At 42.5% G+C, this 26771-nt stretch overlaps 1 protein-coding gene and 1 non-coding gene across 6 annotated transcripts in view; one reads left to right on the forward strand and one right to left on the reverse strand.

Annotated features, from left to right (window-relative positions):
- The window catches only part of LOC117231757 (probable Ras GTPase-activating protein), a 252226-nt gene that overhangs the window by 19362 nt on the left and 206093 nt on the right, over positions 1 to 26771 (forward strand). The gene's annotated exons all lie outside the window — the stretch shown is intronic.
- Positions 7610 to 7759, reverse strand: LOC117230563. Its single transcript, XR_004492800.1, has one exon. It is a non-coding gene; the product is annotated as a U12 minor spliceosomal RNA (small nuclear RNA).

Consider the following 26771-nt stretch of genomic DNA (forward strand, 5'->3'; position numbering starts at 1 on the left):
AAGGTGAAATCCGTTCGAAACTCAGATATTTTCTTTCCCGCTATCGTCGTATAATAGTAGTATCTGGGTAATATAATATTTCGGCCTCTGTACTCTGTGCCGAAGCTGCGTTCGACATTTTACTCGTAATTTGCTTGTATTTACATATACAGGTGTATTTTTGTAATAAATAACGTGATTTTAGCTGAAGCCTCAAAGAATTCGGCAATTAAAACGGCGGAGATGGCAATTAGAATTCGACTTTAACGATAAATATTCAGATTGAGATTACACGCTGTAAGGTTTATAATTTAAATAAAGAACGAAGTAACCGATCTCGAAAGTTTTCTCATACATATTTCATGTTTCTTCTTAATGACCTGACAATTCCGCGTTTAACCTTACGATGCATTTATATACTGTTTGTTCAAAGTAAAATAATTATTTTGACGAAGGGAAGTTATTTTTATTGAAATTAGGACAGAAAATTAAAGGAAGAAAATTAAATCAAAGAAAGGGTATTTTTAACGCGTGTGTATGAATCGCACAATGAAACATCGCTAAAAAATAAACGTGTCGTCGTTATTTCGTCTTTGTTCCGCTAGTAACCGTTTGTACAGTTTTTACGCGCGAAAAATAATTACGATTAGGAAGCTTACATCGTTAACGTAGATTGGAATATTCTTATGCTATTCGTTTTGGTTGACAAGAATGATCGAACGTACGAAATCGAGGAACTCGATTATTTCTGCCCAATCCGTCGAATCGATGTATCTCCAGTACGAAGCTCCTTCTTGCTGTTTACATACGAGTGAATCTCATATCTGCCATGCCATCATTGGCAGGAAGTGGGAAATTTCAGGTACCGCGGATGAATGGGGAAAAGTATTTGTAAATTTATGCGATAATTGCGGTATGTAACAGATGATTCGCGACAGCGTTAAACTTTAATCGAATTGTCGTTGGTTGACTGGTTGGTTGGGTACGTATCGCTGGCGCTCTCGATGGCATTTAATCGATCGTCAAATCGGCAAGCATTGGATGCAAATAAATTTGGAGCCGAATGTTCTATTCGACTGGTCATATAGTTTGGTTGTCGATATTACATTTCGCTGTCAATGCGTGTTAACGCAGGGTTCGCTCGCGATTCCTAAATGCCTTCAGAGAGCTTCGAATAGGAGAAATCTGTATACCAAACCGTTTTCAGTTTCGAACGTCAGCAAAACTATCTTTTTGATTTAGTATCTGCATTATTTTGAATCGTGACGAACGAAAATCAAATCGAACGAAAAGGGTCGTATTATTGCAAGTGGTTTTTTCGTTTTTAGCTGCCGCTTTTACGCCGATATACGTTTATGTAATATGTATGTAAAAAAATATGTAATTTTAGAACGCGTTGACGAGCATAGGGGATGGTAATGCACGGTAACGCGCGGTAATCAAATCAAGCATATTCTATTCTTCTTCGCGAGCAATACGACCCTTTCAAGTTTTGGACTTTTAATATCCTGTACGATATAGCGTTATTTCGATTAATCTAGAAAATAGGGAGAATCGTAAAGAATGATATAGGATATAGCGGAGTAGAATAATTTGTAAGGGTGTATCCTGTGGAACGATGAACGCAAAATTGCTTAACTTTGCTTCAATATCGTCGAACGATATTGGAAATAGTTTCCCCTGGCACGAAATGAAATTTCTCCGTGGGAACATCTCGCCCGGGATTGTATCGCGTTTTTCGTGCAAAATAATCCGAGTCGAGTCTGGATTGAAACTTGACGACAATTAATGAGGCGTATTGTACCGTCCAATTTCTCGCTCGTTACTCGTCGCGTCGCACTCGCGTTCAATTGTTTCTTACTCGGTGCGGGTAACTGGTCGATTCACGATAGGACGTAGGCCACTCTCGATCCCCTTTCGCCTCGTCCTTATAATACACACCGGTTCAAAGTCTTCTTCTCTTTCCCGTTAATAGGAGCGTCCCTGTCCACGTTCCCTCCTCTCTTTCCCTCTCTAACCATTGTTCACGGTGTGGACGGTCCATTAAGGGCCTAGACGGCAATTCGCAATTCGCAATTCGCAATTAAATGCTTCTGCGAACGGATGCGAGAAGCACTCGGGTCTCTCTCTCTTCTCTCTTCTCTCTTCTCTCTTTGCTCGAGGAGAGCCACTTTCGCCGGCATCTCACTGCGTCGTTGGTCTATCGGAATTTAAATAGCAACTTGAAATCTCGAGCGATCGATCCGATGGATTCTAGGATAGTAGGAAAATAATACGAAACGGACGATTTGAATGGTTCGCTTGGGATCGCAAGTCGGACGATTCTTAGTTCGATCGTGCCATTGTTGCAACGATATTATCTTTTGCGCATTTTTATTTCTTTTTTCGTTTCTACGAGCTTCAATTTTATTGAAAAACGTCGTCTCATAGGTAAGGAGGTTTTCTAACAAACAGTTAATTTCAAACAATCGCTAATAACGCATGCACGTATAGTCGTTTACTTTTATTCGATATACACATCAACGAAAAATACATTACCTACTTGTAGGATGATTTAATATTTTTACGTAGGCATGGGATCGTTTAGTAGCATTGATATAATTGTTCAATTTCATGACTGATCGAAAATTCGAATCGAATAGAAAACTGAAGATCGAATCTTAAATAATCGATAATTATAAATAATTTCGACAATCTCCGAAAAACTTGAGACCATCGAGCCACCGTAGAACGTGGTTACTTTCTTAGTGCGATTTAATTGAAAAATTCAAAGTACTGCCACGAACAGCTACTCTCTTCCAGACAAATGTAATCGAGCTGTAACAAACGTAAGGAGCTGTACGCACCATGCTGCAGCCTTTAAAACGAGTATCCATTGAAATAAAGCGAGAAAGCGATTCTAGAAAAGCTTGCCCTCGACGTAAGCTCCACGAAGAAATTTGGCTAAACGACTCGGACGAAGGAAACGAGAGAAAAGGCTGGCAATAACAGAATGTAAACAACGTCTGGCAACTTTTCAGGTAAGAACGTGCTTTGCGGAGCGGACGAACAAATTTCTCGCGAAACGAGAGAGGAAAAGGATACCTTTTGCGATGGCTTCGTAGACTCGGCTCTCGTGTCCTTTTCGCGAATGTGTCTCTAGCCAGGATGATGCTCGCCAGAATGGAATTTCATTTGACGAGTTTGCAAGAAGGGGAGCATACGTCAAAGAGATACCGTCGTTGTTTCCATCCAGCCGTGGAAAATGTTGCATACCATGGACGTGTGTCCATGTGTCTCTCTGTACCTTGATGTACGCGAATCTACGAACGCGACCATCTTTGTCGAAATACGTATATCTTTTTCTTCTTTTCGATTTCTTCGTTTTCCTCAATTTTTGGATCAACGGTACGGAAGTTTTCTATCGTCGAGCCAATTTTCGTGGAATAAAGGCGAGGCTAAAATTCCCATTGTACACCCACGATGTATTTTCTCTGACACTGTGTAACGATGTGCCTAACTGTCTCGCCTGGGACGACCGGGCAGCGCTGTAAGATACCTGTACGATCTCTTTTGTAGCGATAAACGAGCCGCAAGAGACGGACGCTCTTATCTCGAATCTATCTATGAAAAAGTAAATACGAGATTAGGGGACGACGATGGTTCAAGAGTGCGCAGGTACTCCGAATGAAAGCGAAAGATTGCAAGAGAAATAACATTGTACTCCAAACACTTTACCTGTCATTTACCGCCATTCAGTTTTTCCTTTTTTTACGAAACACTTCAAGTTTTTCGATCAATTTCCAAGTACATTGTTCGAACACAGCGTAACTGCTACGTCGTTTTATCGAGACACCGACTTCAAACCTACGATTTAGTTAAAAACCTGTAGGACGATTTGTGCACGGCAAAAGGAATCGGCGAGTTTGCTCCCTTTCTTTTTTCTTTTCCAGAAACATGAACATCGTAGAACGGCGCTTTTAACGGTTTGTAAAGTAACGCACGAACGCGGTCGTTGATGCATGTCCCTTATCTGTAATACGCGCCATGCATGGCGAGCGTGTTTCCGGCACTTTCTGTTCGCAGTTGCACCTATCTATCGACCCGTCCCGTCGTTCGGCTTAAGCTTGTATCCGATTAAGACGGCTAACACTTCGAATTTGACGCAATCGTTCGATTTCAGTCATCGAACGTCGTGAAACGCGGGCCCGCCTTCTCGAATAGTAAATAACGGAGAAAGTTTATAAAACGTGTCCTCGGAGAAAAATAAATTTTGCTCGTGGCGATCGACGAAAGAAAGCGATTCATGTCCGGTAAAGAAAATAGATTTCGCTTGGATAAAAACTAAATTCGAGTTGTTTGTTTCCTCGTTTCGCGATATCATTCTAGATTTATAATATTTATTTAGATAAAAGCGCGTAACGATTAGTTTCCGTGTGAACGAATCTAATTTTCCATGCGACGGGATGGCCGCGACTGTTACGCAGAAGTTTCGTTCACCGGAAACAATTTCAACGTTCGAAGCGTATGTAGAAGATCGATTCGCCGAACCTCGGGTATCGACTTCTATTCACGATGCGGCAGGTGCTAAAATGATTCTGCCCGAACCATCGTTCGCAAGCTCGTTTAATTACACGAGCGGACTGTTTTGTCGGCGATCCTTTCGGCGCCTTTCACCATCTCTTCGTAGCGGCAAATGTTGATAATCTAAGAGAAGAGAAGGTGAATGCCGAGGGAACGCGGTTACGTTTCCGCGGCTGACAATTCCAGTGACAAAGGAGAGAAGCTTTGACGGTCGGTTGTTCAAGCACCAAACTTATCTCGATGTCTTGCGTGTCAGGACTCTGCGTCACAAAGGAGTATACAGCTCGACTCGTGGCTCTTGGTAGCTTCAGCTTTTTGCGTCCCCTCCCACCTCCCCCTCGTTTTCCTTTTTGGTTAAAGGGAATTCGATGGAAATTCGATGAAAGAAAACATGCTATTTATAAATGACTAGTAACGGTACGATATTTGTCGTAGTCGTTAAATTCTGTCTCTAAATTTACGAGCGAAAAATATTCTGTCGCGTCAGCTACGCGTTGCCCGGTCGGTAAAAACTACCATTTCGGCGCGGGACATCGCAAGACCATTTAACGTTCATCGGTGTCGTTATTGTCGCGGCTCTGTCCAAAGAGTATGCTCGATAAAACACGCACAAATATCCGACAGACAAACTGCAGTTGATTGTAACGCAGCTAATTGAACCACGCTTCGAGAACCACTCGTTTATCGTTCGACACGTAGAAACGTGCGAGACTCTGGTGTACGCCAGGAGCTCTATGGGGACTGGCACGGAACGCGACAGTCGTGTACCATGGGGACCATGTCCCTGTTTCACTGTCCCGATACGGATGAAAAGCTAACCGGTTGATGCCGTACCAGTTGTTATTTCGCCGCTACCGTCGTTCGTTCTCCGCTTCTTCGTACGATTAGAACTACTATGATTAGCAGCTCGATAGGAACATCGACATATAGGAGAGTATTCTTGTACCATTCGACACGATTCAAATTTTCATGCTGTTTCTGACTAAATTTTACCCTAATACGTTCGTTGCTTCTGATTCCGCGTCAAAATTCCGCGTTACAATTCCGATTTTATAATTCGATGAGTTTGAACGATTACGTATTCGTCTAAAAGTAAATAGTTACAGTTAAAGCAAAAAATCAAAAGTAACGTCAACGTGTGTGCTGTAATAAAAAGAGCTTATCTTACAAGATTGAATCGTTTTCCGGATCTATCAATCCGCGCGACATTTAAAAAGCATTGGCGGTAAAGTCGGCGCTGGGTGTTTCGAAGTAATGGAATTTTCTGTTGTAATTGTGTAAATGCGCGCCTAAGCCTAAAGGACACGGAGGCGCGCACCGTTCATACGATAATGTGAAAGTGCCTCGGTCGTTATTCACAGGGACACACCGTACGCCGTACAGGAATGCACTTATCCAATCGTCGCGGGCACGCGTGTACGATTCTTTCGTTCGCATGCCTGCACGAACGGTCTTTCTTCCTCCCCGGATTGGCAAGCCTAATTGCTCCGTTTCGTGGGCGATTGCCGATGGCCAGTAATCGGAAGATTACCAGCGAGGTCTTGGGCGTCTTCGCAGCGAAAACAAGATAATCGCGCGGTTCGCTTCGGCTCTTAAGAGATTTTAGTCGAGCAGTCTCGCTAACGGGAGTACTTTTCGCGCATTCGATAACGTTTTAACGCATTCGATTCCGTGACGTTCAGTGACGTCGTTCTGTTGAGAATTTCTTGAAAACGCGAGTGTAACACAACGCGTGTGTATGATCGATTTTATAATAATACGTTATTTTTTGCACATTATGAGAAATGCATCGATCTAGAATTATCGATATTACGAGACGACGTACACCGGATTAACTTTGTGTGAAAGGACGTACAAACATCGCGGCGTTTAACAGCAACGATACTCTTTTTTAATTACGATTATATAATACTAATAATAATTCTTTTTTGTATATGTCAATATATTCGCATCGACATAGCGCGAACCATTCCGCAATAGATATCTGTAATTTTTCTACGCGTATTAATCTAAATTCCTGTGATAATTATTTCACATTTTTTGCTGGATACGCGTATGTACATATGTACACGTGTATATTAGATGCTAAACCTTTAAAGCTTTGACGCGTTAATGGCAGGTAGATAGTTGGTTTGTAGTTATAGAACGCTATTCTGTGCCATTTTTATCCGATAAATTATTTGTCTCGGCTACGCACCGTCGTCACTCGTACATACTCGGTTTAAAGAGAGCTTCGTTTTCTCGTGCTTTCGTAAAACATCCAGTCAGCTTTCTGTTCTCGAGATCTCTTCGTTTTATCGCGCATATGTAACAAGAAGAGTCCGATCCCGACCAATCAGTGATCCCGAAATACCCTTCTAAGCTCGCTCTTTGCACCCGCTCTGTCAACTCCCGTATGAATATACATGCATAATGTATATGAAAGAGTCTGTACATGGGGGCTACGCAGGTTCTGGCGGAGTGGCAAACTACGACTAGATAGATTGCACCGGCGGGTGCTGCAGTTGCATTTTCGCTATTCTACGGTAACCTCGTTTCAACGGATTTGCGTTCTGGCATCGTAGAGGTGTGTGAAACCAGTGATAGCGGTATTTAATTTCGCAGCCAGCTGTCTGGGCTTTTTTTCGGAACGATAACTTGAAATTAACATTTCGATAGAGTCGACGGAGAAGTTCTGTAAGAACTCCAGCTGCTCCTCTATGCGTCCTATAAGTATTGTCGATCGTCAAATATATCAATCTCTCTTATATGCCTTTGAACCTCGATAACTTGAAATTTTGTTTCAGTCACATACTTCAAAAGCTTATTTTTTCATTCGATCGATAGATTCGAGTCGAGCGGTAGTTTCCTTTGTTTTATAAAATGCATATACGAGTAACACGATCGTGTAAAATTTAGAAAGATAATGTTTCGTTACGAATTCTCGTATTTTTTTTTGTACGAGACGCGAATTCAAACGCATTGATTGTAAAAATCTGCTCTGGTCTTTAACAGCACGAGTGGAATCGAATCCTTTTTTGTGTTTTTCATTCCTTTTACCTTTTCTTTATGCTTAAACTTTATCCACGAGGTAGATCGCTTCACCAGGCTGCACGAAAAAGTAGTTCGCACTGCCTTGGGACGACCTTTGCCCCTTCAAAAATATGGTCGCTTAATAATTAGCATAGCTAAGCGTTACCAAAGCTCTATATTTTCCTTACTCATTAGTTTAAGGCACGATTTACCGATGCGTCTCACTGGCTCTTGAGCTTGCACGGTTCACTTTTTACTCGCGAGAAATACAAAAGGAATTTGCCATCTATTGGATACTACATAGTACCAGAATTCACAACGCGGGAAATTTAAATCATAAAGGCGCCATTATTAGATAGAGAGATAATATCCTGTTGAAATAACACGTAAGATTATATTGACTTAACTTATTATAGGCAAAAACGTTTCGGAACAATACGTTATTGGAAATTTTTTATGATTTGTCAAAAGTGTTAACGATATAACGAATTAAGTAACACATAATCGACGAAATACCTGTTTAAGCTTATGTTTTTTTTTCTTTTTATAAATATTATAAATTTCTCGTTTGAATACTATAAACGACAAGAATGAAAAGAGAGGGTAGGGTCTTCGCTTGGAGAGAAATCTTTAGAAGTAGGAGCTCCAGTTGCAAAGATGACGAACCTGATAAACGAACTCTAATGGTTTCATTATGCCGTAATGAACGCTCCATAATTATATTAGGTTCGTTATACGCGGTGCTTATTAAAATTGTACGGCTGGCCAGGTATCTTCCCACGAGCTCTCTATACTGTGACCTTTTTCATGCTTTTGACTCTGATTTTCGTTGAAACATTCATCGGAACACGGGTAAACTATATCAAGGTCTGACGCTAACGGCAGCAATTACGAATTGCACGAACGTAGCACATTGTGCGTAATAGTTGAAATAACTACACGCTTGAAATACATTTCGCTTAATTATTCCGTTTGTTTAGTTGGACAGTTTTGATCCTCGATTCGGACGTAACAAGCTTCTAATCTGCCCGTTTGCAATGAACTAAATGCTTGCCAACAGACTGTAGCGTTAGCGTTAATTATATGGATTGTACAGCTTATGTGTGATAGGTGATAATTGTTATTTCCATGATTTTGGTTCGCTAATATTTATTGCTTCGATCATGGAACTTCTCAAAACGATATTGGACGATATCGAACAAGGATAAATAAATAATAAGTATCATAAGCGGCGCTTGTGAAAGAAGTCGACTTAAATCGATTATCTCATTAAGAAGCTTTATAAATTACTGAAAAACTAATACGTTGTTGAGAAATGAATAATCCCTTTAAAAAAGTATCGGCAATAATTTCACAAGTAACATCTAGTATTACGTTAAGAAATTGAAGCTGCTACCTTCGTTTTAGCCCAAGCCCAAGGGCGCACAAGGCGCATGATCCATCATCCGGTCTGTCTGATTGCGAGCGAGACGAACAAATCCTTTTGTCTTTTGTTTTTTACTTTCTTGTTTGGCCTCTATCGCGAAGGAAGAATTCTTACGCAATGCCGCGGAGCTATAATTAAGCTCGATGTGTCTCTGGCAATACGATGACAGCCGGTGCGCGAGGTCAACGTACACAATTTGCTAGGAAACGCGTGCCTCTGCGTATGAAGCGCTTGATCCCACCCCTCCCCCTTCTGGCCCTAATTATCCGGGCTGCGCTCCCTTCAGGGATCATATGCACTCCGAGCGTTGCCGAATAATCCCTCGTGCGACTTCACCGTTGCCCACATTGTACGCAACCTGTGACATTGTTTCGAACACGTACACGCATTTTCGTATGCGCGCACGCGCTCACAATCACTCACGAAGTACATACATATATGTACGAGTATATTCGTTTCTTCTCTCTCGTGCTTTCGCCTTTTCCTTTTCCACCTTGTCTTTCGTATCGACCGTTGAGTCGTTGCTCTTACCGTACGATCGTATCTGTCTTTTGTCAGCGAATCGATAGTCTTGCACGCGCGTTCTGTGACAACGTACGCCGCAGTCTGCGCGGTAACTCGCGTCGTACCGATTCATGCTCTCTATTCGTTGTGCGTACGTTCCATCGAAACGATGCGATGGATGGCTACGATGGATGAAAAGACGTTCGTGAACTCACGGATGAACCACGTTCCAGCTCTCCAAGTCTTTCGTGTACGTGCAATAGCTGGGAGCTGAATGGCCGATGATGCGATCTTATTGCCGATTGGAGTGTTTATAATACGTATATCTATAGCAACTTGTAGCCTTCTCCGCATCGAGGATTTTCTCGTACGACCGAACTTCATCGTATGCTTTTCAACGTTTTCGAACGAAACATCTTGAAATCAACGGTTTTGTTTCATAAAGGAAAGATTATAGATAGTTTTAAATTTATTCGTAAAATAGATATTACGAGGAATCCAACACAGGTACGGGTAAAAATGAAAGTCACGAAGTACAGTTCGCGTTCGTTTCTCCGTTCGAGACGGTATCTTAAGTCGGCAGGCCGAATGAATAATCCGCTTGACGCGAAGACAAGCAGAACGTACAAACTTGTGCTTACTTAATAAAGCTAACGTAGAACAGCAACGGTCGGAGGCACGTTTGAGAGAAGGTTTTGTCGTATTCTCGGACAAAGTTCGAGCGTAGATCCAAGAGTGGCGCGATGCCATCCCAAATAACGAGGCTGCAATTTGTCGTCTCGGCAATATTAAACCCTTCTTTGTTACGACCTCTGTCGCTAACATTGCTCTCGCCGTTGTTGCAGAGAGGATGTCGCTTACCAGTTTTTTGCTACTAGCGACACAGAGTGCTTTCTAAAAAGATATTTGTATCGTTTACTTCCAAAGCTTGGAATTTACGTTACGGAGCATATAACGCGTTAATTTTAATAGTTGCGAGGAGAGTAGATAATAATAACCGGGTGTTTTCCTATTAATAAAAAGGGGACGCTTCGGCAAGCTTTTCACTTTTGCCCTGATGTTATATTATCCGTGTTATTCTATAATACAAAAATAATACGACCTGCGGCATAAAAATATGTTTTGCGATATAAAAGTATGTATCGGCCGAATGCTATAGAAAAGACAAGTTGTTTCGTTGAATCGAAGCTACGTGTTTCATAGCCGGCAAATTCCGGCGGTCGGTCCGTCCTTTCTTTTTCGAATGCTCTTTCGAATATACCGATATCAGTGACGAAATCGATCGAAGACTTGCCAAAAAGAGAGAGGATTACTTTCAAAGCAGTGGGTGGAATCGATTAAAGCGCTTAAGAGCACGTGACGCGTACGTAATATGGCAAATTTTCCAGCCACGATCGCATTATCGTTACGCCATTACAACGGGGTCGGTGTAAAATGCGTCGCAACAATGGGACGGCAGCGGCCACCCTTTCACGCATGGAAAAAAGCGGTAGTTAATAGTCGTATCCCCGTTATGCGCGTACGTGTGCAAGTTGGAAGGGAAAAAGCCGGGGTACAAGGGCTGGAAACGAAACGAACGCGGTGTAACTCTCAAGGGGATTGATTCGGAGCGGTCCAGAAGCATAGAGGGTTCGTATCGATTACTCGCACCCATCGCATCGGGCGCATCTACGTGGAATACGGCAGAGTCGTGTCCCTCGATGCCCACCCTTCATCTTCCGTTCGCCATTGACTACTCGAATGGATTTTCCATCGGTTTCTGAAAGCCTTTCGTCGCGTATAACAACGAAGAAAGCGAACCTTTGAGGGAAAAACGAGGAAGCCCTCGATCTATGAAGGAGTTTCTCTTCATAGAATTTTATCGATCGTTCTGGCACGCGCACGTGCCATTGCCATTGTCTGTCGAGAGTTTACGGAATGTCCATTGATCGGAGATTTATAAACGGAAAGTAACGTGATCAATGGTGTGCGCGTGTGTGTCCGATACGTAACGTCGTTGATTATAGAAATTCCGTTTAAGATATACTACTGGAGTTTAACGTTCTGTATTTGACGTTGCGATAACTAGATTCATAGTCATACAGATAGTCACGCGGACTGCAAAACAAATTGGAAACGCAGTGTTATCTTGGATTCTTTTTCATTAAATATACGCGTTTATTCGACCAGTCGCGGAGAGACGCGATCGCGAGGAAACGCGTCGACGGGAGTCGTAAATTCCCGTTACGATTAGATAGATAATCGACGCCACGAACCGATCGATCCCCTATTTCGATTAGGACGATAGAGGTAGTTTTAACGAGTAGCAATTTGTTTGAGTAACAATTCAAAGATATATTATATTTCCAACAACATTATGTAGAAGATAGTTACGCTGGTGTGTAGATATGAATTAATTAAGCGAATGAGTGGAAACCCGGAAGCGAGGGTGAAAGCCCGGTAAAAAGATGTTGACCGATTCGTAGTCGTAGATTCAGCGAAGTCCGGTGACGATGCTGTTGCAAAGGAAAACTCTTGCTCGGTGGAGATTGCCTCGCCACTGGTCGCTTGCTGGTCGAATCCTAGGAAACACGAGAAAACCCAGGTTTCTCTAATTTTTACCTGATGGAGCAGTAACCATAAAGTACCTCCTAACTCGAGGACGTTTTATGCTACTTAACGGCCTTAACTATAAATCAAAAAGCCTCGTTTTATGACAGTTCCTTAGAATTATTGCGGTCCAACTAATTGTGTTGACGTGGCGAGTGGCCGCCTCGTCCGAGGGATAGATTCCGGGCTACGCAAGGATTCACCCGACGAAACGATACGACGATATACATACGTTTCAAGCGCTCAGAGTTTTTTAATTATTGTTCTTTTTTTTTTAATCCAAGCGATCCAATATCTAGCGTATAAATATCGATTTTAAGTGGATTTTCATTCGATACTGTTCCTCGAAGATTATTTCATATTCGATCACACGATAATGGAATAATCGTATAACGATCGTGTCGCGTTTATACGCAGGTATATCTTTTTTTATAAAATATTTTAGTCGTTCCAACGATCGATGACAAATATAACGTTTCGTTTGAATTGTCCCAAGTATTTATCTGTTGTAGCTTGAAATTTTTACCTCATCGACTTTTTACCATTTATCGTGTATTAATTTGCACTTTGCGCTAATATCATGGTTAAAAAGAATCCTGAAACAAGACACTGCTTCCGTTCGTAGGTATATCAATTGTAAATCTTAACAGCTCTTTCCGTTGAAAACAGTTTGGCTGGAGTGTTTGCATCGTTTGCAACGGTGCGGTTAAAATATTCGTCTCATTTATTGGAGAATGTTGAGCCGTAATCGCACGGTAACGTAGAACGAGAGCGCTTTCCATTAACCAAACCTCCTGGCATGATCTCCCATTAACCATCGACCATACGGGAGTGTAATCTCGGTTTGCGAATTCAGACTTTGCGGTTCGCGTTAAATGGAAATCGTTTCAACCTGTTTCGCCGTATTGGCCGTTTCCTCGTTGTTTACTTAATTATTTTACGATTTAAATATGCTTGTCCCGTGATGTGCTTAAAAATCTGTTAAATCGTCGTACCACTATCCGGGATGAAATGACGGACTAACGGACCGTCCGTTCGAAACGTACATCTCGGTCGATGAAACGAATTCACGAAATTCACCGCGAACGACCAACCCGAGCTCGCTCGCGACTTCCTCCGACCTTATCTCTCGTTTCTCGCCCTCGAGCGATGATCTTAATCTTCGTTCCTAAGATCTTGACAGCGAGCTACTTATTCGAGCAACTCCTTGTCTCACCGCAAACGCAGTCTCGTTCCGCTGCAGCCACCCCATGCCTTCGAACGGAGCACCTCGGTTAGAATTAAGGGGTGGATACCAGGGTGGAAATTGTGCGGCAGTTTGTATCGGATTTGCATTCCGCTGGAATAATGGCCGTCGGAGTTTCCTGAAGAACCGAGGGGAGAACACGGGACAACAGATAAGACAGGACTTGCTGCGATAATTACGATCTTTCCATTCGTTCGCATCGACAGTTTGCCCACGGGATACTTGAAACAGAGAAAAAGGGAAATCGTCGAAAGAAATAACGAACGAGCTTCTTTTTCCGATAGCTTCGAACCTCGCGTCCTTCTCCTCCTCTTTCTCCTTTGCTTCTTCTTTCTTGCTTCTTTCCACCACGTGCAAAAATTCGGTGCGGTATATTAAGCGATGCAAGAACGACGGAAAATGCGAAGCGCTCGACCAGCTTCGTGGCTCGTATAAAATTAAACGTCGTCGTTTTTAGTATTCTCGTTGCAACGGTGCGACGAATACGAATTCGAGTCATTTTCCATTGTGAAATTTGAAATTATCGTTTCATTTACGTTGTTACGATGAAAACGAGTGAAAATTTTATAAAATCCAGAACGACGTGCAAGGTTTATTCGATTATTAGTTTAATGGTTTTAAAGTTTGCAAACGGAAACAGGGAACACGTATGTATTTGATCTCATAGTTGCGTTTCGTTCTAATTGTTCTATCCTTTTAATCCTTTCGATCCGGTTGCGTCACATACGTTCCAGCGAACCTTTTAAATTCTCTTTGGATTAATTCGTTAATACGTATTCTATCATTCGTATCCCTCTTTTGTTGGTTCCACGGGACAGCCAAAAATATCCCGGCACCTGTATAAATTATTCAAAGCCGAGCATAAAGGTAACTCTCGTTGAGCCGCTCGTTGCTACACGGAGGAGACGTTAATCGCTTTGACTTTTCGACTATTAAATTAACATCTTTGTTCGCTTCCAGCAAGTTGCTAACAGTGTCATTCTTGCCGAGCTTTTCGATTACTTCGTGATTCCTATATACGATTTATGATTACAACGAGAGTTCGTGAGAAAGGATCGAAGGATAGAAGACAAAGATGTTACTCCGTCGATCATCGATCGATTCCGTTAATTATCGTCGATTAATTCCGTTTACAAATAAAGAAGGCGTTGCTGTTTTTCGCTACGACGAATGTCTTTAATCTCGCGTCGTACCACTACTAGATCGCAGGAAACCACGATACGACGAAAAATTATGATAGCGCAACGTGAAAATACAAACGTATCCGTTGCGGATATGTTAGAGATCCGTTTTGGTCATCCAGACGCTCTGGCGTAACCGTTGGACGTCTACTCGTCTGACTGCCTACGTACACTCGGTTGACTCGTTTTAACCCACGTAGAACGCGTTAATGAACTTGGAAAAGATCACCGCGAAGGATAACGTCGACGTAACCTTGTAGTCGTCTTAGAGTTTTAAGGTGAATCACTTTTGCCACGATTATCGTTTGCGCAAACTTCATGGTCGCTTTCTTCCGTTCGCGGCAAACGCTCTCGATTCTTTTGGACTGTTCGATTAAACCGCTTCATTTCGCCAACTAGGCGTGGATGCGAACAACTTGCACAACATTTTAGAATTATGCTGTCTCGCGTGATATTGCTTGCGCGTCGCAACGTTCTACGGATATGTTCGGTATTTTACCTTTATACAGAGGTGCGTATCGCTGTTTGAAAGTTACTTCAATGTGAAAGTAAAACGCCACTTTTCTAATTCGCTGAATTTTCTTAGCACCTTCGTAATATTACGAACATTTTATATGAAAAGACCATCGGAGAAATATTTGTTAGGGAAGTGTTTTCCAGCGTTCGGAGGAAAGTGCTTTGTATCGATGTGTATTTTTAAATATTTGACGCTGAATACGAATTGCCGTAACTTACGACTTTTCTTGCGTCTACTGGTGGAACTATTAAACAGAGCGAGGCAGAAGGAAATAAATCGACGAAGACGAATAGGTTCGTGGATGACGACGGTATTAAAAATGCCACGGGTAAGTGGTATAATTTTATTTAGTGAGAGACGGTCGTCGGTTCGACTCGTTTCTCAGGCTTAACCAGATACGGTCGTTATCGGGCAGCTTCACCTCGAAACAAAAGCTCGGAAAAGTGCAGAGGCGGAGGTGAAAAGAAAAACAGGAGACAGATAACGTCGAGGGCCATAGACGGTGCTATAGAAACAAAAAGAAAGTTCCCTTGAAACGGGTCGTTCTCGAAACCCAGCACCGAGCACAGCGGAGATTTTTCAACGTTTCTCAACCGCTCTTTGTCCACTACGAAATACCTAAGAAATGATTTTCGTCCGACAATTGCTTCCGTTTCCTTCTCTAGGAGCTTTAACACGGATCTCTGAAAAAGACATAGCTATGCGCGTACGTAGTTTTTATTTCGTTTGACGCCTGAAGCTGTTTATTTATATCGGTTAAGATTAACACGACGGAGGAGTAGTTATTTTTATTCTATTGCATTTACGTTCTTTTAAAGTACTCGAAGGACTTCCCTCCTATTCGAAGAGTGAATATACGATTTAAAGTGCCTCGAGGAACGATAGGATAATGCCATTTGCGATCGTAACGTGCTTCAAGCGTGGAAAGCAAAAGATTAGAAGAATGCTCCATGAAAACTCTAACGTAGGAAAGAAGCACGACTTTTATCTGTTATTTATTTCGAGGCAAACATTGCGACTATATTCGTGGAACAATATAGAATATTAATTCGACGTTTTGCGGGAAAAGTGAATATTTACCGAATAACTTAAGGTCGGTTTTTCGACAGTTTCGATTAATAATTTATCTAGTTAAATAGCGTAATATATAAAGTTGGCCGATTGTTTTAAAAAATTTTATTAGGAACCTTTGATAAATATCTTTGATGAATATCCTATTTTACGAAACTTATCGCACTAAAGTAACATATTTCGTTGAACTTGACGCAGAGTGTTGAGCTCATATTTTTCGACTATGAGATTAATTTGCATTAATGAAGTGGCATTTGCAGCGTATTTTGCAATTGCTTCGATCGAACTTTCATTGTATCAGCTCATTACACGTTTCGTTGTGTCCTCTAGAACCACCTACGTAAGTAAATTCATATTCATTTTTCATTTTCATAATACAAATTCATCGTTTTCCGAGAATCTCCTGGTAACGGCGACAACACGCGGCGCTTGGCGTTTAACGCGCGGAGCATCGTTTTGCATACAAAATAGACGACGTTACTCATCCCCTCAAATAATAATCGAGAGTCATTCACATGCATGCCAGTTGAGTGCGGTGGTTTATACACCGAACAAGGAAGTCGCTAGGATGCGCGGTTCCGTATATCGAGACTGTCTGGCACGCCTGTCTGTAACGTATGACACACTGACACGCACACACGTAAACACATACACGTAAAACCTTCTCGATTCGCGTTCATACCATCTACAAATTATTTCTTAATACCTTCGACGACGATTCGTTGCTTTCGCTCGGACAAGCGTTTGCAAATTCTTTGGAACGTCTGCTTTAACAGTTTCGAAAATTGCTATATATACCGTCGCTGTAAAGTCTAGCGTAATTCTTGCCATCTTGCATTTATAATGAAAATACGCGCGTATTTATCGTTGCCTTTGTTCCTACACAGCGCGAGAATTCGATAGAGGTTATGGCCCAGAATTAACGGCCGACGACACATCGGGAAAAAAGAGAGAAAGAGAGAGAGAGAGAGAGAGAGAGGTGGGAGGGGGAGGGGGAGGTGCGGGATATAGACGCATGTGTTCTGGCAACTCTTCAAACGATGCATTTCCGAAAATCAATTTCGCGGTGAGTCCCTGGCGAATTCAGCTGTCGCGGCTTGAAACTGGCTCGTCGCGTCGCATCGTGTCGCGTTGTCGAGCCAATGAAAATTAAAACGTCGGCTTCGAAATTCCCGGCAGGTTACGAAAATAAAATTTTCCGCAGTTGCGTTACAGAATTTTTGTCACTTGGACGGTTAATCCCGATGAAAGTGAAAGCGCGCTAATTTTGAACATTTTTGGAGTAATTTAAGCGATAAAGTTCGTAAATCGTTGTTTTCCAAGTTGTTCACGTTGTTTGAGAACCCAAGCAGAAATTTGTACAACCTACGCCGAGGTTTTAGATAACGAGATAGCGATTTCTCTGTTCCCATTAAAAAACGACGATACAGGAAATTTCCAAAGATATCGTCTCGATCGTTTTGTTTTAAAAACACGTACCTACAGTTACGCGATCGGTATACGTATGTACCTGGTACCTAGATATCTCGATCGTTTGGACTTAATACAACGTTACGATCGGTAGGCGTAATAATAAAAATAACGTTAATTATTCGAAGGAAGAGCGCGATCCTAGCTTATCTTTCGTGATGAATGTGTGAGAAAGTACGAAATCTGTGTGTACGTTTGGCAACTTATACCGTTTCGTCAAATATTTCGCTTATTTTTTTTTACCGAAAATTATTGTTTATTCCTCGACGATGCGATTAGTTGGCGCGAGTTCGGTGTTTCTTAAGAGCGCGATGATTATGCAATTAATCGTGCGTCGATCGTTCCTTCGGATCTAACAGGTTGTTGCGATCCAAGGACAGCCTCTTTGGTCGAACAGCCTAAACACTCTCTCGAGAGTCGGTGCAAATCGGGTCAATCCTTTCGGCATTACGAGTCAAGCAGGAAATTCGACGTAATAGAGAAAATGGCGGTAAATGCGGCTGTATTCTGGTCGAGCCTAACGAACCGTTCTTATCCGCTCACAATGGCGTATCGCGCATATTGCCCGAACGATTGGGCAAAAATATTCGTTCGTGTCACGTGGTTCCACCGAGCATTGGCGCTTTCTGTCGGTGAAAGTCGTTTGTCCTTCCTGTTGATAGCACGCGTATCCCTTGACTTTGCCTGATTCAACGGCAAAGCCATCGGGATTCGTATTCGTAGACGCGATAATTTGATAATCGGTTCGTCTCGTTCAACGGTAACGTTAATGTCAAATTTCCGGTACATACGCTATAATCTCACAAAAATGCCAAACGATCGTCTCCCGTTACAAAATTCAGGATCCAAGATCAAATCCCAAAGCGATCGATGCTTTTCTTCTTCCGCATGCTTCTTCCAATTACTATTAATCGATCGGCGCTAAAATTCATCGAAATTCAAGGAAAATTCTCGATGAACGTAATGCAATTTCAGCCGCGTGTGCGCTCGCTACGAAATTGGCGAACGATTGCCTCGGAGATGGGAGATTCCTCGTCGAATAAATTACATTTTGTCGCAAATTGCGCGCGATACGCAGTTTTACAGTCGCCGCGTAAACGGTCTTAATGAGTCCATTGTTAACATAGGCTGTACCAACACTAGGGGCATCGCGTTTGACACCGTGTGCATTGTGCATGCTCGTAACACAGCTGCAACTGCCAACCGTTTCCAACCCGTTATTACGGCAGCAGGTTGGGTCTTGGATCATTCGCGTAGCCTTCATTGGTCCATTGTACGTTAGACGGTCAGTTTACTAATATGCTCGCTTGTGTAGATGGAGACAATCGGTGGCTAGACGCGACTATTTCTTAAGCTGAAATTGCAAAATTATCGATCGTTGGGAATATTTTCAAGGGAGAAAATCGGGAATCTCTAATCACAGTTCCGATCGTCAAGTTGAATAGATTCCTTTCAGTTTCAAGAAGGTTTCCTTGATGTTTCGGATATCGCTTGAAATAAAACAGCTAAAAATACAATTACAGATACGCAACTCGATCTATATAAATAGAATTATTTGCATAAAAGATATCATTTATAATCCTAGATTTATAATCAACGAGCTGCCACTCGTCTTAGTTTTTTCACATAGTAAATCGCTTAATAATCGCACGGTCAAACAATAACGCCGTTATTCGAATAAAAGCATTTGGAATTCCTCAGCGGAGTAAGAAATAAAGGGCATAATGCGACGGGTTCGCAGAAAAATCATCGTCGAGGCAGCAGTCGTCGAGAGTCTTTTAGTTGGAGCAACGATGCGCGAGCACGGTCTTTATATTTTTGTCTTCTCGGCTGTTTATCGTTGGCCAAGCAGGAGCATCAGGCAAATGGATGTTCCATCAGGGAGGGGGGGGGGGACTTTAACGAAGTGCTCGCGTAATTAGCGGCGCGTTGCTCGAGGATCCGCGAATATCGTATTTGTCTCGGTGTTCACCGACGTTTTGCCTGTTAACGTTCGATTCGTGAAATGATTTCGCGACCTAATTTACGTCTCCTTCGGTCTGTCGTAAAATCTTACGGACCGATGATTTCGATTCGATTCGTCCCCATGGTCGTTCGCGGGTCTCGCTTCTCTTCCCATACGCGACTACAACACTGGAAATTACACAGAAAACGTCGTATGATTTTTTATGGATAATTCTTTCCATCGAGGTAAAACGTACCGAGTATTGTTTATTTTATGGAAATAGATAAATTTTCAGAAGCAAGGCGGTGAATGCAGCCCAGCAGTACATCAAGCCGCACAGACGCGATTAAATCGAATCGAAATGGAAAGCTTTTTCGGACTTGTTGATCAGGAGCATCTTCGTCTACGCAATTGAATTATCTCTCGGCAACGAGCAATTTCACCGAAAGATCGACTCTTATCGTGTATCTGTTACGCGGTAAGAACCGTGGGAAGCAGGGTGCTAGTCGGACCGTTTCTTCTTTCTTGCCCCCTCTGGTTTCTCGGTTCACGAGCGTGTTCGCAGTTTCTCCGTTTCAATTCCGCGAGCATAATAACGAGAGTTACGTAACACGGGACACTTTGTCGGTTAAACGTAAATTAGGCGCGCGATTCGCAGTTCGTGAATAACGAGATAGTGGCATCGCGTCGTAAACATGGACTCTCGCTATGTTGCAATGTTATTTTTCGATGAAATTTCGTCATGCGGGCTAAGATTTTCACGCGTTATATCCAGAGACGGGATAGGAGTCGAGGAGGAAAGAAAAGCAATTGAGTCGTAAATTACGAACAAGCTTGGACCATACCGATTATTCGTAATTAAACGAAACGCGATTCGGTAGATGCGATTGCGTTATTACTCCAGAGTTGAGTCTGCACGCGCGGCAAGATTGCGATCTCGATCGCTCTTCTTCACCGGTCATGTAAAATGTAAATTACGATCGCGTCGCCACTTTATCTACCTGACGATGAACTTTGTACCGTTACGTTGGTATTCTCCGTTGGAAATTTGTATAAGTGAAAATGGATATTCGCGACACGGTTACGCGACGTTCGATCTCCTTCGTCTAAACTCTAAACTTTGAACTCTAAACCCTAAACTGTTAGGTAATTTTTATGGAGAGTGTCGTTATATCGCGTTGTCGCTAGATATATCCCTGTGCAAGTCGAATAAAAGAAAGCTCGGAAATCTAAATAAATGTCGTTCAGCTTATTTTCTAGACGAATTTTGTCCAGAAGATGAAATTTGGCAAAATTCAAATACGGTAATCACGGTATTTTCAACATTTAAAAATAACGTTATAACGTAGATAAATTTTGTTAACGAGAAACGAATCGATCCTATTCTCGCAAAAAATTCACCCGAAAAGGTGACTAGAATTTTCTTGCTTCGAAGGAAATTTTTTCAGTTGGTAAAATATTCCTAACGAATGTAAGACAGCGGACCGAATCCTTACTTTTCAATGAATTCTTGCGTCGTCTGTCGTTCGAAGTTGTAAAAAATAAAACGTCCGAATGTTTCAAATTTCTTTCGCTCGTCTTCGGCGTAATCAATCACCGATTCGTTTTTCCACTTTGAAATTCTAATCGAAAATTGTCAATTTCACGAAATACCCGTAACCCGAGAAACTCGAGAAAGCTCGATGTCTTCTTAGTTATATTCTTTCAAGTAACTACTTTCGTCTCGTTCATCTTCATTCGCGGTGCTTTCTCTTCTTTTTTCGCTTCATTCGCAAAGATATTTCAACCTCCAGCGCGGCATGCAAAAATTCGAGGAACAGGTACCATTAATCAAATGCTCATTTCCAACAAATAAATTTCACGCTCATAGATCGGGAGATAGCCAAACGTGTTCGATCTTATCGATCGCGAGAGTATTGGCATTTAGCTTTACTTTCACGCGCGCGCGCCGTGCTCCGAGCTACATTCTTAACACAATACGCGTTCTACGTTTCCACGTTGACACCTGTTCGCTTTCCAGCGACGCCCAGGCCCAAGGTTCGTTCGTATTTTCGCGATTCGCCCGTGACTCACGTTGTTTCGTAGTACCGTTGGGATTTGTGAATCATCGCGAGCCCGACCACGACGAATCCTTGGAGCGTCTGTCAAAGGCGAAGGAGAGCCCGAAATGGCCCGATATGAACGGCAATCGCCCCCAATCCTGAAACAGAAAATGCCTCGGTGTATTCGGCGTGTAACTTTGTACAAACCGTTCCAAAACGATGGCGAAATACGTACTTATTTCTGACCCACCGTTTATAGCCTTATTTCGAGTAAAATTCATCGCCAAAGATTTTATCGTTGATACGTAAGAGCGAGTACTTGCATTTCCACGGACATATACAACGCAAGCATCGACGGCATGGGCCGTGTTGGCTTACGCATACACCGGCCGATACGCGTTTTCGATTTTTATTATATTTATCTTTTATTAGTTATACTTACTAAACGTATTAGGCTTCTGTAAATGTTATATTAGTCCGAGAGATACTTGAACTTTAATCTCGTTGGACTTGGCTGCGAAAGACAGAGGAAAACGTATATAGAATAAACGTGCGAATATTATTTGCATGCTTTCCTTTATCTCTCGTACGATAAATCTGACAAAATTAAAGTCGAGATATCTTTTAAACCAATCGGAAGTATCAATCCGAGCGAAGAAGTACCTCGATTCTTTCGTCTTACGACGCTCGCGCGCCAGCTTTAATTTCCGACAAAACGGCCATTTGGCTTTTCGTTTCGCCGCCGAACATGAGGAGGACGTCGGGTCGCGCCGGTTTTAGAAAATACGTAGTTCGCTCTGATTCTGTTCCTTGAATGCGTCCACCTGTGGCGAAAACAAAGGGGACGTTTAGTTGGAAACAACTCGCAGAGCCGCAGAAACTGTAAAGAAATGGGAAAAAGGTAGATGTTATTTGCGCGAGCAACGCGAAGAATAAGTAACGCCGAGGTCGCCGTTTGGTGGCTTCGTTTCCGAGTACCGATCCTTTTGGCGGCACGGTCATTATCGGTGCAGCTTCTTGAACCAGCCTGGAGAACGGAAGTATGCCGGACAATTCGGTCGTAAAGAGATCGGTTCTTCTGCTTTTGCAGGTTTCACGCCGTGCAACCGCCTTCCCCTTCTCCTCCTCCTCTTCCTTCTTCTTCTTCTTTCATCTTGTTCGAAGTTGGACGAAAATAAACCTGCCGGTTGAGAAAAGAAGCAACTCGGACGAATCGAAGTAACGCGATTCGAACTTGCAAACGTCTGTTTCGTTTTCTTCCGTGAGAACGGTCGTTCTTTCAAGAGGTAGCCACGACTAATTCGATAGACGCGAATTTCATTGCGACCGTCGTTAACGACGAAACGATCGCTCTGCCGACTCGGTCGGAATCGGGACTCTTTCGCAGAAGCCGATTACGATGATGCGATAATATAAATTCGACGATGGCCTTCTTGGGATGTTCTGTCCGATTTGATTCGTAGGTTAGCGCCAATCGATGGCATCTAGAAGCAACGATCGCGGCTTAAAGAAATCGATGATGCAAAATCGAATCGAATAAATATTCTCCCTAAGAGCTTTTCCATACGCGTACGTACGTATCTGAACCGTCGTTGGTAGCAGCCGTAGTAGGTCTTGCAATTAACGTTGACATTTACATAGAATATCGTCTGATTAAGATCGGTTCGTGTGAAAAACGTTTCGAGACGGTGGTAGCGCATTGACACGGAAAGTTGGTGTCGTACGAAAGAAAAAAATGACTGTTACCGTTACGAAAGTGGCGAGTTCCTGGTGAATACGAGTACAATACGTGCGTTGGGCAATGTAAGATACTAATCGGTATCGAGAAAATAACGCGATCAATCGCGATAACGGGACGAGGGATCGTGGCAACGCTTTCGTCAGGTGGCTCGGAGACCACCCACGTTTGCGAAATAGGCTGCGACCCATCCGATTCCGTTAACAGACGAGACAAATTTATAATAGAGACGACTTCGATTCTTCGCCAAGTAACTCGACACTTGCGCATACGATACGGGTACATCGATTAGAAAATTACCAATATTTCGTCTTATCGACGAACAATATCGAATATCGCGATTGATCTTTTAGATATTAATGATGTAACGACAAAAGCCTGCGTTTCTAGTTGTCAAAGCTCGTAAAGCCACGCACACCTATGTACTTTGTTACCTGAGAATTTCCTCATCTTCCGATTCTTCGATTTCCGAATACGTAAGTGTAAACAGAGTGCAACAATTTGATAAAAATTATTTCGTTATTTTACAACGTGGGAGATAACGCGCTGCAAGCTACAACGGTAATTCCTAACCTTTCGCAGCTCGTTCTTCATTCGGATCATAAAACTCTAGCTCTAGAAAAACCAATTGCTCCTGGGTGATTCTTCTTACGAGCTGTGCGTGCTAAGCTTCCACTCGTCTTTCTTATTTTTTCGTCCCCCCTTTCTTGGAACTCGCGATCTTTCTCTGCAGTCCTAGTTTTCTGCTCCATTGTTATCGGTATAGCACTCGACTGAATTTCGTTAGACGATAACACACGAGATTCTGTAATAAACCGATTGCTCGTACGTACAAGAACGATCAGATTAACGATTACGCGATTAACGTAAATATACGCGCAATACCGTGTATATTTCGCCCTGAAAATCAGATCGATGGCACGCATCTAACTTTCTATCTCGAAGACGCGGAATATACCGCGTTCGTTAAATCACTAGCTTAACGGAGCGCTGGATCGCCGCCAGGTCAACGTTTACGCGAGTATGTATAACTTTCATTGATCGGTAAATCTCCGATCAGACGTATGCGCGCGCGCGTATGTGTGTGTATACTTTCTTTTTTTTTCGTCGGTCAAGTGACCGAATCGAACGTCGAAAGAAATCAATGGTTTCCCGCTGTATTCGTCGTTCTTCGCGGCTGTCCACTGTAAAACAGTCGGAAGAATCTATCGAAGCGGGCGAGCGACGTGGGCTCGTTTGTTTTTCTCCACTCGGTTTCGGTAGGCGCGTAGTTTTATTTGGTTGCTTCTTGGGTGTCGTCGTCTGGGTACGACACGAGTGTGCACGGCAGAAGCGAGGCAGAAATCGTGTACGGTAATGGTGCAGAAGGAAAAACAAAGCGGAGATCCTGAAACGTTTATTTCGCAGTATCGTGTTTTATGGTCGACAAAGGTGCACGTTGCTCTCAATTTGTGGTCGGTGATGTTCGGTTAGCCGTGCTACGGTGTATTGTCGCTAAACGTTCGAATTCCTTGTGACGATGCAACGTCATTTTTGTACGAAGCGGAGATTCGAAAAACAGACGAGAGAGAGAGAGAGTCCGTTAGCTATAGAGACGAATAGACGATCAATTTTACGGACGTTTGCGCTCTTCTACGATCGAACGAGCTTATTTACCTCTTTTGGCCCGGTAATTCGTCGCGAGAGCTCTGCGAGAAATCACGAGAAACGGGGCACCGGGAAATCGAGTCGATTTTCTGCCATCCTCTGACTGATTTCCTGGCTAGTTATGCAATTTAGTTTTCGATTGACAAGAGTCTGGAGAAGGGAATTCTATCGAGCTTGAAAATCGCTTCTTTCGGAAGAGATAGTAAGACGCAAAGAAGGATTTATTTTGCGAAATATTTCAAGCTAAGAATAGCTTAGAAAATCGACATTAAAATAAAATGGATTCGCTCTATTTCAGATACGTAGTTGCAATTAGCTGGCCTGGCACGAAAAAACGGAATTTTTAAGAAAATTATATGACAGCGAACATTTCCCAGTCCTGCTTAGGCCGTTCATTTTGTTCGTTTCACGTTTTCTCTGATCGCCAGAATACTTTTATGCTTTCTATAAAGTGACTGTTGGTTTCGATTCCGATCGGGTTTCCACGTGGGTCGGACGAAAATAGACGAAAATAGACGAAAATAGCAAGGTTCGATGTAACGAAACGGGGCTACCGCGCAAAGTCAGATTGCACGCGAACGTTAAACGACGATAGATTAAGTCGAGTTATTGTCCGTAATGGCTGCGATTAATTACGATGCACTGGCTCGCATCCAGCTAATTGCCTTTTGACTGGTTGAATATTCGACAGCTCGTGCTGCATTCGCAGCATCGCATCGTTCGTTTTTGGAATTCGACCGAACAAATGACGGAAAAGCTTCTCTCGCGACGGCGGAAACATCGTCGTCGACTTCGACTCTAATTAATCCAATTAATCCGCCCCGTGGTAATTGGTCGATGGTAATTACCGTCTAATTATCATCGACTGTACAGTTTTCGTTGTCTGGCGTCGTACGACCACCGCGTAGACCGCCTCCTTGATGTTATGGACGCAACAATATTGTCGTCGTTACGTTAATGGACCAGTGACGTGGTCAGTTAGCACGGTCTGACAAGAATTATTTTCCAACCGATGAAAGGGTAGGGTGTTGGCGGAGAAAATACGGCAACGAGAAAGAGGGAAACACGCTCGAAGATAAAAGACGATTCCTTGGATAAGGTAGATTTTCGCTTTTTGTTCTGTTCGAGTCGGTGAGAAAAATTAGAGGATACTGCGCCGTGATAAAAGGTACGAGTAAAATGTTAACGAGTCGATAAAAATTTAATCAAGTGCAAATCGATGATAATTAGGAACGCGAAGTAGAAACTCGCGTATTTAACGAGCAACTGTTATGGGATGTTTGATTTATAAGTATCTCAAGTTGAATATTTTTCTAAGCAGATATTAATCGTCTCGATGAATCGCAGATTATTAGCGATTAGATCTGGCTTTCAGTTAATTGTTTTAATTCAAGGGGACCAAATTTTTATCAGAGACAGAAGAAAAGATTTGACGTTGATCGGAGGGATAAAATTCGGCTTGCCAACGTAATTGATAAAAATTTGCAAAAATTTAATTTGTAAAAAAAGTTGTTAGAGACGACGTTTGCTCTTTGTTTAGTTGGCGTTGCTTCGACAAACCAGTTACCTAATTTATAGGAATAAATAGTTGGAATAACGATAACGAGTAAAAATACGATAGCCGTATTCAGCGCTAGTATCGTTAGCAATACGTAGCGATTAAACGAAATATGTTTAGGCAATTACTTGATTCTGTTTTTCTTTCCTTTGTTACAGGTAAGTCTGTTACGGTTCGGTTGCACCAACGCCAATTTCAATTATCGCCGTTATCGTCGGCGGACGATCGAAGCGATAATTAATTATCCACGCGTTTCGGGATGCAATTTCCCACCAGTTGCCGG

The sequence above is a fragment of the Bombus vosnesenskii genome, unplaced genomic scaffold (assembly GCF_011952255.1).
Source record: "Bombus vosnesenskii isolate JDL3184/JDL3185 unplaced genomic scaffold, Bvos_JDL3184-5_v1.1 scf7180000013262, whole genome shotgun sequence".
Taxonomy (NCBI): domain Eukaryota; kingdom Metazoa; phylum Arthropoda; class Insecta; order Hymenoptera; family Apidae; genus Bombus; species Bombus vosnesenskii.